The following is a 16,661-nucleotide window of genomic DNA, read 5'->3' on the forward strand; positions in this document are numbered from 1 at the left end:
CTGGATGGGGTTTGGTCTAGTGGACCATGGCAGCGGGGTTGGAAGTTAGAAGTTACATTTGCCAAACCTTGCCAGTCAAAACCATGAGAAGAGACAGAATGTGATGCTTTCTTTGTAGAAAGCTATTTTAATTATCTGACTTGCCTTGCTGTTCAAATTCTGTTTCTAAAAGCAAGCTTGCTAGATATGATACCTTAGATATAATGGCTTTAAATCAAATTTATCACACTATGTTAATGTGGGCATGCAGTTAATACACAAAACATGTTTCTTGTCTGTGTGACATGTTGCCAACCTTTCTTTGGGTCTAGATATGATCTGGTTCATGCTCACAAGAAGATAGAGCAGGGGAGAGGAAATAGACCGTTTGGAACCTTTTTATTATTTTATTTTTTTACTTTTAGAAATTGAGTCTATCTCTAGAGAATGTTGTAGTACATGTTGGAAACTAAGAACTTCCAAACCCCTTGAAATGCAGTTAAAAAAAGAAGTCAGTTGTCTTCTGTTTAATCCTTTGGCATGGAAATTGGAATTTACAGAGAAATTATTCACAGAAGAGGGTGGTTTGAGTTGCTATGTAGCATGGAAGCATAAAGGGATGCTAGAAGGTAAAATGCCTGTACATTTCAGTAGAATTGCCAGGCTAAGGAGAAATATTTGCATTTCCTTTTCTGCTGTTGTCCTTTTGTAGCTCAGTACTTAGCGCTTAATCTCAAGTTGTTACAACTGTAATATTTTTAGAAACCCATTGAATATTTTGAAAATAGCAGGAGTTAAGGAAAATTTTTAAGAAAGACAAACAGGTTTTTGAGCTTCTTAATATATTTGTCTTTACATTTTAAAATCAATGAAATAACAGATCAGATGTAAGACCCAGTTAGAGTAACCAAGTAATAGTTCTGTTGAGAAGCCCATGGCTCTTATTTGTATATGTGTTCCATCTGAAATTTTGATAGGAGTACATTGGAATTGGTGACTTGCCTATTTCTGAATTTCTCTTCTCAAAATTAGGAATGTAAATAGGGCCTATCACAAACAGATAGGGTGTGCTTTGCTCAATGTGTCATGATTAACTTAAGAGTGGCATCCTTGAGTTAATCAATTTGAGCTTGGAAGAAAACAGTCCACCATATGTATAGACATAAGTTTTTATCTTAATCATTAAATCTATCACTTCTGTTGCTTATTACAAAAAAAAAAAAAAAAAAAAAAAAGAGAAGTCTGAGGAGAGATGACTGGTCCCATTTTTCCCATGTACATTTTCTTGGCAGAAGCTTTGGCATAAACATTTCCTGCCTCGCCATTATGGTGACACACGTTTGTGGAGATGTGTGAATCAGGGCAGGGAACTGCTGCAGACACAATTGCTTTGCCTTTTCTCAGTGTCCAGCCCTGCTGCTTCTTGCTGGGTTGCCCTGTAGCAGGTTTGGTCCGTGTGTCTGGGTCGCAGTTCAACATTCAGCTGAATGGGAACAGTCCCGAGGCTGGGAAGAAGAGGTGTGGGGTGGGATCAGTCCATTGGAACTGCTGCTGAATGTATAATCCTCCTGAATGCAATTTATGGGCAGTTTGTGTGGAGAAATTGTAATCAGTCAACATGACTGGTGTTGGACCACATCTGACTCTGCTGTAGTAAAATTATACTTTTTCCTTCCTAAGATTTTTATTTTTAATTAATGTGCTCGTACAGTAAAATAACTAAATCTCGCCCTTTGATGTGAGAGAAAATGCATCCCCGAAGAAGGGGAAGAACAAGGCCAGCTAATATGGCTTCATACCTCTAAGCTTGGATCTTGGGTCACATGAACAGCAGGGAAAAATACTGAGAGTAATTTATTATTATTATTTTAACCAGATATTATTAAATTACACTTGTTGTGCTACTGTACTTAAACTTGTCAGGTGAGCCTTTAGGTTAAAACCTAGGTTAAAACCTAAAGTTTTTAACAGTGTAACATGTGAAAATATCTGCGGGTTTAAGGTACAGCAGCACAGACAAGGCTGTGAATTGATGGAGGGTCAGTCATGCTGCAGGGGTCTGACCTGCAATGGTACCACACCAGGGTTGTAATGGAAGCTCATCAAAACAGGCAGGTTTGGGATACATGACACACAGGAAACTTGGTGCTCCAGCCTTGCTTAACCTACTAACCCTAAACAATCCTTTGGAAAACACATAGCTTCTGTCTGCTGTTTGGCATCTTCTTTGGTTGAAGAGGAGCTTACTTCAGTTGATCTGAGAATAATTGGTTAGAAACATGTTCAAACTCAGCAGAGATGGATGTGCAACAGGGGCTTGTCCTGGCTGCACCTGAAGGACTGTGAGTGTGAAAGGGAATGGTCAAAGTGATTAATGTCTCAGTAGGGTCTTTGCAATTCACCACTTGTTGGTTGGACCAAGGCAACCAATGCTTACTGCAAAATAAACCCCTGACATTCACCATCTCAGCTAAGGTTTAGAATAACATATTTAACCTTCTCATTGCAGCAGACTGAGTGTGCTAATATGTGTGGTTACAGAGATGTGCTGATAAGCCAGAGCTTGATAGCACCTTGTAGCCAAATATATTTATGTGTCCGTACCTGTAGTAACATGGCACAATGGCTCTTATACAATAGTTACTTGTTTCAGAGTAAACACCTGGAGATTTTTCCACGTGAGTGCTTTTTTTTTAAAATTTTATCTTCATCTCTGCAGAATGGGTTTGATAAAAACTTTCTTGTAGGCTGGGCACCTAGAATGTGTTCCAGTTGAAAATGGAAGGAGAGGCAGCATTGGTCCACTCCCTCTACCTGGGCAAATCCTGCTCTGTGAATCAGTGTGGGAATTTGAGTTTGTTTTGTTCAGTCTTAGAGGTGAAATCTTTGAGTTCCTAGGTGCATTTATTGAGAATTTCTCTAACCACTAGTCATAAGGCAATACTGAATTTACTTGCTTGTCCACAACAGATGGTGCCCAAGATTATCTATGTCCAGCTCGGTGTGACAGAAGAGAATTGGATAAGAAAAAAATATTAAGATGAGTGAGAAAATAGAGATGATGCATGGTCTTACTTTGTTTGGCAGACAAGTCAGATTATTGTTGTCAACGTGTCAACCTGTGTCTGCAGATGTCAGATACTTAAACAAATTTTAAGAAAACTTGAGCTGGAAAGAAGCAAAGCATTACACAACAGCTGCTTCGGGGTTTTTTGCGTGAAGGGAAGTTGAACAAAGGTAGTTGCGTTACTGCTCAAATTGGCAGGACCCATTGGTGTGCAAGTATCTATCAATGCAAGTGAAGCGACACTTGCGTAATGTTTTCTTGATTTGTTTTTCTCTCTGTAGGAGAATAAAATTGGCAGGGAGCATTTAGAGGATTAGGAAAGAGCCATTTGTAGATGGACATTTGTCAAACTTTGCTTTCGTAGCTTGTCCATTCCAGATTATTTTGGAGAAGTGTAGAGCAGCCTCAGAAATGTTGGGGGAGGGGGAGAGAAAAAAACCAAACTAAAACATAAAACACTAACTAAAACCACAAAACTAAACACCAAGAAGTTTCACCTCAACATGAGGAAGAACGTTTTTACGTTGAGAGTGGCAAAGCGCTGGAACAGCTGCCCAGGGAGGTCATGAAGTGTCCCCTCGCTGGAGACATTCCAAACCCACCTGGACGCGTTCCTGTGTCACCTGCTCCAGGTAACCCTGCCTTGGTCGGGGCTTGAAGTAGCTGATCTCCAACCCAAAGGGTTCTGTGATGCTGTGGAAAAAGGAGAAGAAAAAAAAAAAAAAAAAAGGCGATCCCCGGAGTCCCGCGTTAATCTTTCACGGGTGAAAGCCTGGTTTTCCCAGAGCAGCGTCAGCTGCCGCGGAGGGGCCGCCAGGAAAGCGGCTGGCGTCTATGGAAACGTAACTTTTGGTTGCGCCGCTTTGTTAAATGGAAAAGTGCGCGCGTGGGGGGAAGGGAGCGGGAGCGCTGCCGCCCGCCGCGCTCGAAGGTGCTCCCGGGCAGGGCCGGCGGGGGGAGCGGCCGGGCGCCGCCTCGCTCGGGCCCGGGCTGGGTCCCGGGCTCGGCCCCGGGCCGTGCGGGGCCCTGCGGGGGCGCGGGGCGGGGGCCGGCCCGGGGGAGCCTCCGGCGGGGGCGCTGCGCCTCCGGCCGCCGCCGCTCCGCCTCCCGAGCGCGGGCGGCCCCGCTCCTGCCGCAGCGCTCCGGTCCGCACATTGGCGGCGCCCGGCTGCGTCGGATCTACTTTCTCTCCCTCGGCTCTTTTTTTTTTTTTTTTTTTTTTTCCCTCCTCTTTTTTTTTTTTTTTTTCTTTTTTTTTTTTTTTTTTTTTTTTTTTTCCCTTTCCCCTCCCCTTCCCCCCGCTCCCCTCCCCCTCCGCCCTCCTCCGCCGGCGGCCCCAGCCTGGTTCGGGGAGGATCCCGGAGCCGAAGTTGCGCGGCGATCGGGGCTGTGGCGCATCGCTCCCCGGCGGCGCCGCCATGGGGGGGGCCCTGTAGAGCCGCCCGAGGCCCCGGGGCAGCGGCCGGGGGAGCGCCTAGCGAGCGGCACGAACATGGCAGACCGCGGGCAGCGCTGAGCATCGCCGTCTCCGCTCCGCGCTGGGCTCGGGCCCTGGCATGTAAATAACTTCTCTTCCCTCCGGATCGCACCGGTGTCAGCCCCTCCATTTTCCAGAGGGGATTTGCGAGCTGTTCCGCGGCGCTGGGCGATGTCGCGCAGAGCCAGTTCGCCGGGGGTGAGTACGGCTGCCGCTGAACTTCTTTGTATCGAGGGCAGGCGGTGACAGCGGGAAGGGGCTCCCCGGGGACGGGGGACCCGCCGGGACCGGGCGCCAAACTTGGCGTGGGGACTGGGCGCCGCTGACACTCGGCACGGCGGATTCGACGCCGTTTGGGCAAAAAAAACCCGGACCCGCGTCCAGACGTGGGTGTAGAGGTTCAAGTTACACGCTCGCTGGATAATCCGCGGCCGTTTACAAAATAAAAATAAGGAAAAGGAGGGTGGTGGGTGGGAGAAAGAACCACAAAAGCCCAGCCCGCTCTGACCCGGGCGCAGCCGGGCATCCGGTCAGCGCTGCCCTGGGTACACCTACACACGTGTGCCCGCAGATATTCTTTAAAAAATACGACTTTATGTGGTTAGCTATAGCACAACTATTTTTTTTTTCATTTTATTTTTTTTTTCTGTCACTTCTTGATGTAAATACTGGAGAGATGGAAAATGGAGATAGGGTTAATTTTTCTTTAATATTTTGAAGTATTCTGTGCACGCTATTTTTGAAGAGTGTGCCATTTTAATTCTGCGTGCTTTCAAAGCATACCTTTATGGTGTTAATTTTAGGTGCTCCTCCCACTGTTTTAAACTGTAGTTCTGAACTCAGAGAGAAAAAAAGAAAAAAAGCACTTTAAAAAATAAAGTATGTTTCTAGTGGATAATGGATGGCCAGACCATCACATATGATAATTTTTGTACGAGCAGTGAGCAAATAGGTCATAAGTCAAAGTAAGTGTTATGTAACTGGCTGGCTTTAACAAACTTGGTAAGACTGTAAAGAAAAAAGTCTATTTCTTCTTTTGTTTGGGCAGTAGGAGAGGCTGGCTACCCCTTTTCCCAGTGGCCTTACTTTGTAGCAGATTGATTAAAAAAACCCACCCAGCATAACAACCTATGCTTTCAAAATATGAACCAGTTAATTTTTGTAGTGTTTTGTATTTTCCTGGAAAACTCCTCAGTCTTGTGCCTAATTTTGGATATTAAACACTACATGCTCACCCGTGAATCATTAGTTAATGCTCTGGGTTCTTACATAATTGAAAAACGTTCCTTAGTTAGTTCAGATTTTTGTTTAACTTAATTTTCTTTTTCTTACGATAGTGTTATTTGGCATAGAGTTGTTGAAAGAACTGAAGGTCAGTATGAAAACAGTTTGGGGCTTTTTCATGTGAAGGAATAAAGCAGTAGTGGGTTCGTACTCCTGTAGCAAAACTGAAACAACTGGGCAGACATTTAAAGGTTCTCAGTGACTGTACAATGCTGGGTATTGAAGTACACTCAGCTCCTAAGCTGGAGGTTACGTGCTGGGGTCTTTGTGCTGTGTGTACATCATGGTGATGGTCGTGTGTGGTGTTTGATGCTCCTGCACAATAAAATACACTTGCTACAGAAAATAACTGCAGCTCCCAGACTGCTGAGTGCAAGTATTTTAACCATCTACTTGTAAGGTAGAAGCAGGAGACAAGATAGACTTTTTTTCTCAGTGCTGTGTGATCAGCTGCATCTAAATGCTATTCAGTAACTTTACTGATGAATACTGTACATTTGTTTTAAAGGGTTTGGTTATGCATCCTTTACTGCTTTGTTGTAAATGGTATTTCTTTTGAGAATATACTTGGAGTCCGAGTAGCTGTAGTTTTCAGTTCCTTGCCTCACTTACAGGTCATCTTTGTAAACTGTTCTATGGCTTTTCTTTTGTTTTGTCTGTTCTATGCAAAGTAAAACCTAGTATTCTGCCAGCATTAAATATAGATGCTTTTTTGGTCAAAATACTCTTTTTTTTGGGTAGGAATAGTATTTAATTTTGTATAATTGTTTTGTCAGACTCTGCACTCAGTTGACTTACATATTTTTTTCCTTGCCTTTTTTCTTATTTTATTTCCAATATTATTCTCTCCTAAGCAGAAACTCTTGGAGAGTTTTGGCAAAATGTTCTTTGGGAGCTTTTTTTTTTTTTTTGAAGGGAGGATACAGGGGGTGGTATTATTGTCATTTACATAATATGCCAGTAGAAAGTAGTTGCATCATGTACAGTTTCTTAATGTGACCGTTCTTTGGACTTGCCTGAAGATGGTCTTTTAAGGGTAAATGGCTGAGCAGAAATTAAAAGCAGCCATGCATTTGTTTCTGCTTTTGTTTCAGGCTAAAAGGACAATTCAGTATGTGCTTTACACGTATTTCTAGATTTACTGTATTTAATTTATTCAACTACTTAAAAATAATGGTTAAAGTATTCTTTTCTCATCACTGCTGTCAAATCTTACAGTTTTGCAATTCTGGTTTCGTGTTCTGCAAGTGTGGATAGAAAACTTTTAGTATGGTGGAGTATGTACTCAATATATACCATTTAGTATAAAATACACAGCCCAAGAGGATGGGGGACTGACTCTGGAGTGCTGTCAAAAGCACACTCTCAACAAGCTGAAAGACACTCTTTTGTTTTATTTGGGCAGTTCCAATTTTAGTAATTACTGAAGCTCCTGGAAACCTTGGGCTGTAAGGGTGTTTGAAGAAAGAAGTATTGAAATGCAGTTTGACAGTGGGCCTTCAGCTAGTCTTTTATAATTCTGCCTTTCCTCTGCGAAATCCTTTTGGCATGTTGTGGTTCTCTGGCAGGATCCCAGCGTGTGATATCACAGATATCAGATGTCTTCTTGCGATTCATGGCATTTGCTGTGCCGCAGTGGTGCTCCCTGGGCCGGCTGAGGTGAACCAGGAAATGTCATGGAAATTGGGCAGGGAGAGCAGCGTGGCAGAGAAACAGTCACGTGCCTTTGGGAATAGGTGAGCGCCTTCTGTTTGACAGGGCTCACGTCTTTGTGTTTGTAATCTGATGTGGAATGTATTCAGCAAACAGATGTGTCTTTTAGTGGTCTTGACAGATTTTTTTTTTTTTTTTCCCTGACATCTCAGATGGAGTTGAGTGGCAAAACATCACAGTTAAGCTTTGTCCTTTGGAAATATCTTCGATTAAAAAAATGGAGCATGATTATATGTGGCCTTGTTAGAATATTTTTTTCACCTCTGTGTTGAGGTCCAATGCCAGGCGCAAGCGTAGATGATATCACACATTTGGAGGATATTTGACTCCTCCATAAGGTCTGTTGGAAGTTTGTCATAGCACTCTGCATTTCTGTCTCTTCAGGGAACTCTCCCTCTTGTTTGTACTCACTGGTGAAATGTTACACAGTAAGTGTGGCTTGTGCTGATGGTGGTTTTGTAATATAGCTAGAAAATAGATGATTTCATGCTGACCTCCTTGTCCCATGTTTTCATCCTGGTTTCCAAGCATTAAAAGGTGAATACTCATAGCATTACTTAGAGAAGATAAAGACATGGAAGAAAAGAAGAGTCTGCTTGTGTATTTATTTGTTTGTTTAGCCAGGACTTGCAGTTCTTGGGTATAATTCAGTTTCAGGAATTAATTCTTTGTTTTAGATGGAGCTCAGTGTATTCCATCCAACCACAAACACTTCCATGTTGTTTTTACTCTGGATCTTCCATTTTCCTGCTCTTTTTTCTTATTTTTAATTTCTAGACCCCAAATGTCCCCATGCCATAAAAACAGAAGGTAGGTTGCTTTTGGAAGACTCCATTTAGGAAGAAGTGCGTGTGAGAGCGGGTTATTACTGCCTGGTTTATATAGTTAATATACAGTTTATAGTTAACCAGTTTGCAGTCTCTGTTAGCATGTAACATCAGGTGCCATAGAGAAAAATGGGACAAACTCTGAAAAGGGCAGTTCTGGGAATAACCGTTCCGTGGGGGATCTGTTTGAGGTGGAATTAGACCAGGAGGAAAGGGAGCTACATTTTTTCCAGAATTCAGAGAACCTCAAACAGAATTCTTATTTAGGCTTACAGTTCTGCAGAAATCTGCCTTTTTTAAATCAAGTGACTTGTAAGGGCACTGAGTTTAATACAGTTTCAAGTTTTTTTTTGAATCACGAGGAGCAGGGTGGAAGGATGTGATATATTTGGTGGAGCAAGAGGATGGGACAGGGGAAAGGGATGGGTTGGATGGGACCATACAAGGATGGTATATCTGGAATAATGAGAAGGATTAAGGTTGGAGCTTTATTTTAGTCACCTTGCCCTTAGGCTTGACTGGGGCAATTTTGGAGGCACAGTTTTGTGGCACTATTGAGAATGTAATTAGCATGTGAGAAGACACCACTGGTCAACGAGAGTGATGAGGGAATGAATGAACCCAGAATATTTTCTGGCCTTTTCAGAGGTCCTTGATCTGGGTCAAATAATAGGTGTGCTAGGTGTTGTCACTGCCATGTCAGCCTTGCCTTGTGTACAGAAGGTTTAGTCACAGTTGTGGCAGAAGTCATTCAGTGTATGTTCAGGACTGCTGTGAAATGGAGGTCAGGGTTGAACACTAAGTACTTCTGTTAACCTTTGAGAGGCTGTTCTTGTTGGAAACATCTCATTTTGGCTTTGCAGTATTTCAGTAGAAGGCTAATTGCACATAGGAAGGGGTGCAGAAGCAAGGTAGAAGGCTTTTGGAAGCATATGGGTTTGCAGTGCTCAGGAAGGAGGAACCCAGAGTTATAGGAATATAATCTGTAAGACAGATGGGAGATGGAGGTTGAGAAGCATGGACTTCAGTCTTTCACATTAATCCACTGTGGTGAAGTAGCTTGCCTGTAAGCAGTGCTTATTTTTATGTGTATTTAATTGTCTTTTGTTTTCTTTGTCATCTTTGTTTTCACCTTGTTAAAGGAAGCTAAGATTTTTAAATTAAGGCAAATAAACAGTTTAGATAACCACGTGAAGACATTTTTATGCAGCTCCAGAAATAACAACTATTACGATGTGAAGTCTAGTTCTTGGAAGAAGAGAGTGATGGTGAGGAAGTCTGGAAGATTTCTGAGGTGGTTTGTGTGGATCAGGGTACAATCCTGCGTTAACAAATTCTTGAAACTGGGCTGGGGAGAGGATATATATTTTGTAATATGCCAAAATATGTATATTTTGTTTAAATATTTATTAGTCAACAAGATGTAAAATAGTTAGATGCATCTTTTCCTTTTTTCATCTGTTATATTTGTCTTCAGTAAAATCCACTTAGAATGATGAAGAATGTTTAGCTATGAGAAGTTAGTTACTTTCTTCCATTTTTCAGAAATGCATGTAGATACTTAGTCTGTCCTGATGCCTGTGGTTCAGTAACTGAGATGGTTGTGTCACTTTTTTGTAGAAAGTTTTGGAATTCTGGAGCTGAACTGGTGAATAGCTACTGCTATTTCAGGCCATTCTATTGCTTCCCTTGGGGATGTTTTGAAATCGGTTGACTCCAGTTCAGTTTGTTACCAGAAGGTCAGAGTTTCTGGGCTGTGCTGTGAAGCCAGGGATCACTCTGGACAGTTCTGACATCTGCATTCACCCATGTTAATGAAGATAGTTGGCTGCTGTTTCCTCTGGTGAAAGCTGAGAGATGTAAAGGTTAGGGAGAGGTAGTTCCCCTGATCATTGGTAGACCTACATACAGTTGATGTGTAAACCATCCTATATTATATTTATTTCTTTCCTCATGGCTGCCTAATCTTCAACATCTGCTGCTGACAGCTTTGCCAGTACTACAGAGGAGTTTTCATTATTGATGCCTCTGGACCTCCAAATAAAGAACTGTCAGGGAATAAGTACTGTATGGATTCATTTAATTATTAATCAGCATGATGGGGTATTCTCTAAGGTACACAATTCTGTTTCAAAGACAAGTGAAGTCAATAGAAAGTTTTCCATTGAAATAAAATAGTCATGAGAGTAAACATTCATCAGTACAAGCAAGAATTCGATAGCCTAGACTGTTCTGTACCTGCTATTTTGAATAGTGCTAACCAATTGCTGCTCTGCATGATCAGAAACTGTGGGGAGGAGGATGCTTCAGAGAAAAATAAACCAGGCATTGTGGAATAGTTTTTCATTCTTCAGATATCAAGAAAATGTGAGAACAGTTTTCTGTCAACTTAGATTCTGTGAAACAGTGCTAAGCTGAAATCACAACACTTAAAAATTGCATAAACTTGTTCTTGATTTCTCTATTATTCTTTTACTGGCCAATTAGTCATGTTTTACTCCCACTGCTTTACAGAGCCTGGCAAGAGTCACAGTTCTGTTGTGTGCGGAAAAAAAAAAAAAAAAAAAGGAGCACTTTGGGGTCACTCAGAGAGAACTAGGCTTATTTCTTCCTGAGTTAGATATGTGTTTCATTCCTCTGAGACCCAGCCCTACTGTCAGATACTTGATTTCATCAAACACAATCAGCATCCGAAAAACTGATACTACATGTTAAATTTTATCAGTGTGATGTAAGGCTGAATAATTTTGCATGTAGTACTCCATATCTTGTCCTTGCACTCCTCACCATCTCCTGTGCCAGAAGTTTCAGGCCAGGAGGCATGTAAAGAAGAGCTGCTTAGTTTGCTTTCTTGGTAAGTAAGACATATATCTGTGGTGAAGAGGAGTAGACTTTTTCTAGGGAAGGCTGCCTTACCAGGGCTTCTTTGTAATGGAAAAGCCACTGATGGTTGAGGTCTCTTCAGCATTTTATAGTGGCAGTTTTTTCTGACTGTTCTGTAGCATCTTCTGAGCATGAAATTACCTCTGAGAAATTTTTGAAGATGTGTTGTAGTATTATAGTTAGAGACAGAAAAGCAGTAGTCATGGGGTTATGTCTTCTAAGCCTCTAAGAGAAGCAAGGCTGGGGGGAGGTGGTTGCATTTCAGGGGGTCCAGTTTGCAGAATCCTTTCAGTGGTTGTAGCTTGTCCTGAAAGAAGATGTATCTTGAAATAATCTCTCCTGTAATCTCCTCTCTAGTCCTTCCAATAGCCTCCTAAGCCTGCTAAACTGATCAGAACTAAACTTTCTGCAGATCATCCTATACCCTGATTCTACCTGAGCAGCAAAAGTGAAACTTACTGACAGAGCTCGGTGCCATCCCAGTACACACACATGGGATTCTGCATAATACACTTCTGTCTTTTTGTAGGCTTCCTCATGGACATTGACCACATCCTTATGGAAGGTAGATGGGTGAAATTAAGCAGCTTTTAGGAATGAGGATGAACTTTGCCCACAGTCAGTGAACACCAACTGTTTTTCATAAAACTCCTTCCTTGGCTCTTTGGTTATGGCATTCAAAGATGCTTGTCAAATTCCATCAAAAAGATGAGCCTGAGTGCTCAAAGTCAGGCCTTTATCCAAGGTGGGGGCAGAATAACCTTGCATGAATCTCTCTTGGTAGTCTTTAAGTGACAAGAAGAATCAAAAAATTACAAATTCCCTATATAAAGGTAAGGTTAGAATGCTCATGGATTGGGTATTATTTCAGATTAGAAGATAGAACAAAATGTCAGGTGATTGTATTTACAGGACACAGGGGCTTTAACTTATTTCTAGTGTTGTGCAAGAAACTTGGTGGCTTAGGAGGATCCATTGATCTGCCAGAAGAGCTTCCTGTTGCTTAAATACAAGAAAAATAAGTGTTTTTTCACTGTGAAAGCATCTTGTTAAAAAGAATTATTGTATGACATGAAGCTTACTTTGAGGTTATTGTTCTGCTGTGATAGATCATGACCTGACTAAGGCATAAGGTAGATAACCTTTTCAATACAGTGGACAAAGATCCTGAATGGGAAGGTACATAGGATGCTTGGGTATTTTCTTTGCTTCCCACCATGCAGAACTGGATCTGTGGAAGCCCGCATGGGAGTCTCTGGACATCAGAAATCAGGAACCAATCTTTTAGAGGAATGAAACTTTTATAAACCCCTACAAGCTGCATAGTTGCAGATTCAGTTTTTCTGAGTACAGGATATTGAATAAAAGGCTGGAAATAAAGTTTAGTGTTGCTAAAGATTAATTTTTAGATGTGACAGTAATCTGGGTGGAATGATGAAGTTTCTTGGTTGTAAAATTATTTGTAAAATAATTTGGAGAAATTACTTATTTCACAATGGCATCTGTGCTGGGTCAGATCAGAGATGTGGATATCCCATCATCGTGTTTCCTGCAGCAGTAAATAGGAAAGTAAGACAAAAGTAATTTTGTAATAATACTTCCCCAAACCACTAATTGCAGGAGATTGGGAAAGAAATGTGGGATTTCTGGAGTCAAGGATAGTATTACTGTGTTGGATCTGTTGAGCATTAAAACCTCTTTGAATGTGTCCAGCCTCTCCTCAATCACACAAACTTCCAGTGTGGACCATGGAGTTCCACAGCTCAGCTGCAGAGTGTGAGAACAGCAGGCTTTCACTTGGGATTTTCTTGATCCTCCTATCTACTAGCATCAGTACTGTGTAGTAAGTGTTGGAAGAGACAGTAAATGCTGACTTTGTGTTCACCTTTTCAATGTGAATTGTGGATGCGTGAAAATGTATGTGTGGGAAAAACAGACTATATGCTTTCCAAAGATGGGCACAAATACCAAAGTTGTGGTTGAAAGCACTGTGGCACATCAGGGAAATTTTATTTAAACTGAAAAAAAATTATATCTGTGTAACAGGATGGCTTTTTGAAGGCAGTAAGAGACAAATTGACTGCAAAAGCAGGATTTCTAGACTGGTAGCAAGTTTTGTTGTGGTTCTTAGGGCAGGAAATGTTATGGTATCTTGTTTTCTGATGTTAAATGTCTATTGCATAGCTTAGTTTTTGATTCATTCTATTAGTTAAATAATATTTGTTTGGACAATGAACCTGTTTTTTATATGACATAAATTAATTATTCTGTGTAATATGTCTCCTGATAGAATTGGTTATTAGTGAGTTAAGGTTTCACATTTGATCATGCTGATGTCTGTGGATCTGCAGATCTTTTAAACCCCCAGTGTATAAATGCTGTTATCAACCAAAGCTGCTACAGCAGCTTTATTTATTTTTCCTTCCTCAAGGGTACTGTAGGGCCAGTTGGAGCATTAGCCACCAAATGCCAAGGTGGCTGTGGAGTAACTGCAGCAGCATTTCAGCATCTAATGGACCGGGTCACGTGCAAAGCCTCATTAAAATATGATTAAAGTATCCCCTTTTGTTTGTTCAGTGGAGCCAAGCCCGTGCTGGACCCTCCATTATGTTTGTGCCGTGTGCTTGGAAATGCCTCCTGGTTTTTGAGAGGCTCCTTGTTCACCCCCCAGACCCCAGCCCTGTCCAAACCTCTGCTGAAGAGGCTTTCCTTGTTCCTCTGCCCTCTTCCATCCACTGCTGATTAAATGCGAGGAGATGAAAATGGTGTCTGCTTTCATTTAAACATTGTCTGCTAAAGACAGATATGAAGCTTCTGTTGTCTGGGGGTGTCTCCTGCTTTCTTGTACCTTTGCTTATTAACTGCTGAAGACTGTGGTGTGGGGTTTTTTTTTGTTTGTTTGGTTTGGGTTTTTTTTCTGGTATTTAATTAGTAAGCTAGACTTGCAGTTAAAGAACCAGCATAAATTATGTTGGTAATTTGCCATGACCACCTGTGGTAGTACATAAATAATGAGAAAATAACAAAAACTTACAACTAAATTAAAAAATAAAAAGGATTTCGTTACACTTTCTAACATAAGCTTTCATAGCTCGTCTGGAAGCAGTAAAAAATGGTCTGTTCCTTAGGTTTATTTTTTATGAAACATGAAAATCAGTATGCTTAAAGCTCAGAGACTCATAGCATGAATCCACAAATTTAGGTTGTATCACTGATCACATATAGGCTTGACAGTACCCATGGACAGCTTTAACTTAGAGAAACATGGTGTAGTTGATTAAGTCCTATGATCAGTGTAATAACTGGAGAGGGACAGCAGACTCCTTGAGGCCACTGGAAGTCGAGCAAATGAAGAGTATTATTTCCAAATCAACATGTTGCAGAGGAAGAAGGGATAGAAAATGCTATAAAAGTTCCTAGATCTGGCTTTTCTTTTGACACTCTGTGAAATCAGATGATTTGGCACTTGTAACTGCTGTGGGTAAGAGGCGTTCATAAGAAATAAAATAAAATGTATATGTGGCAGTGGTGGGGGAGGCGTCTGTTCTGAAAACATCTGAGATGCTGGAAAACTTGTCCCCAGTGGGAAAGAGAAATTGCAAAGCTGGCACTGAGGCTCGCTGCTTATGCTTATGTGGCCATATTTAGAAAAGGATCAACACTAGGAACTGAATTATTAGAGAAGTGAGTGACTGGAGGGATTGAACATAAAGGAAATTATTTCTATCTCGCTTGTTTGTTTGAGTTGGGCCAGACGATGCCGTGGGAGGGCTGCAAACTCCAGACTTGCTGCCTGTGTGGAGTGAATGTGGAGATGAGTTTGGGGAGGTCAATCAATGCTTGTTTGACCCTGGGTTTGTAGGTGGCTGCCTGCAGGTAGAAGATGAGCAGGAATGAAAACGACCCTCTTGACTTGGAAAAGTCTGGAAGGACGTGATGGAGCGAGATGCAGGCTCGCTGTGCTGTGTGTAGTGCTGTGGGAGGCTCCTGGTTTCAGTACATTTTGCAAACATTCGTGTGCATAAGAAAAGCAAACAACAGCCAATTAAAAAACCAACACCGCTTTTCAAAGAAGTTGTAGATATAAAAAAAAAGCTGTCTTATTAAAAAATACTTGTCAGTATAGCAGCACAGTTCATCACAATTATTTGCATGTCTGTGACAGTTTTAGTTTGTTGTGGTTTTGTTGCAGAACAACAGATTATCTATATAAATTAATTGATTTGGGGTAGGGGGATTAAAACAGCACTTCTAAGAAGAGATCCAGGAGGAATCCTTTCTAAGTTTTTAGGAGCAGTTAAACTACCCTTCCCCCCTGCTCTTTTTTTTTTTTTTTTTTTTTTTTTTTTTTTATCCTTTAAGAAGTGGTTCTTTTTGTTCCAGTCATCAAGACTCATTTTGAAAGACTTATTTTTCTGGTTTTGGCAAAACAGTTGATCAGCGCGACTGGCAAGGAACTGCTGTGGAGCAACAAAGAATTTCTGTGTAGCTAAAAACTGTGTTTGAGGCCATCTTGGAGCAGTTTGTGAACTAGAGTAGAAACTCTGTGTAAGAAAGGCCATTCAAGTTAAGTTGCACGTTTTCCTCCCCAGAATTAGCATACCAGAATACTTCATTGCAGTGTTTAGAATACTTTGTACAAGAACTAACAGTAAGTTGAAGATCGCTAACTGGAGATCTGTAATGATGCCAACTGACTTTTTTTTTTTTTTTAATGAAAGCTTTGTATACATAACAGGATGAGTCATCACTGGAGAGTTCTGAAAGTGTTTGGCATCCCGAAGAATCCTTTTGTGTGTCTCTGCCGCACAAAACGAGTATTTTTGTCATGAAACTCTGCCTTAAGAACTACTGCAATAACTGTAAGCTTTAGGGGGAGGTTTTCTAATGTGGCTTAAACCTTTACTTTCTATTATTGTTTGAAAAATATTTTGGTATTCTTAGATCTTCCTGAATAATAGTATGGAAAATTCTAAATACTTTGTTGGCTGTTATTATTTTTTTTCTAAGATGCAGCTTCAGACATACTTCTATTATAAATTTGTTTTTAAATGGGTATAATAGGAGCTTTACTGTTTTCCTTAGCTTTAATGCAAGTATTAAAAATCTGATTGTGGGAGAATATGTTAACTCATTTTGCTTTATTCAAACAGGATAGCTGTAGTAAACTGATAGTAGCTGTTTATCTGAGTCCCATTTATTTTAAGTTTTCTTTTGATACATATGTTACATTGAAGAACTGGTTGGCCTCCATAATTTTTTTTATGTCTCTTTTAATTGAATATCTAACAGAGTCTTTTTCTTATGTGTGTTGAGAACATCAGTAGTTGCTGTACTTACTCAGAGCAACTCCTTGTTAAAAAGAAAACCTTTCTTACTGAGGTGTTGGTGAGTAATGTGTCAGACCCACCATTGTGTTTGGCCCATGATT

General features: G+C 41.1%; 1 protein-coding gene across 15 annotated transcripts in view; it reads left to right on the plus strand.

Moving 5' to 3' along the window:
* The window catches only part of KMT2C (lysine methyltransferase 2C), a 188,627-nt gene that overhangs the window by 13,042 nt on the left and 158,924 nt on the right, over nt 1-16,661 (plus strand). The gene's annotated exons all lie outside the window — the stretch shown is intronic.

Source organism: Oenanthe melanoleuca, chromosome 2, assembly GCF_029582105.1.
Source record: "Oenanthe melanoleuca isolate GR-GAL-2019-014 chromosome 2, OMel1.0, whole genome shotgun sequence".
Classification (NCBI taxonomy): domain Eukaryota; kingdom Metazoa; phylum Chordata; class Aves; order Passeriformes; family Muscicapidae; genus Oenanthe; species Oenanthe melanoleuca.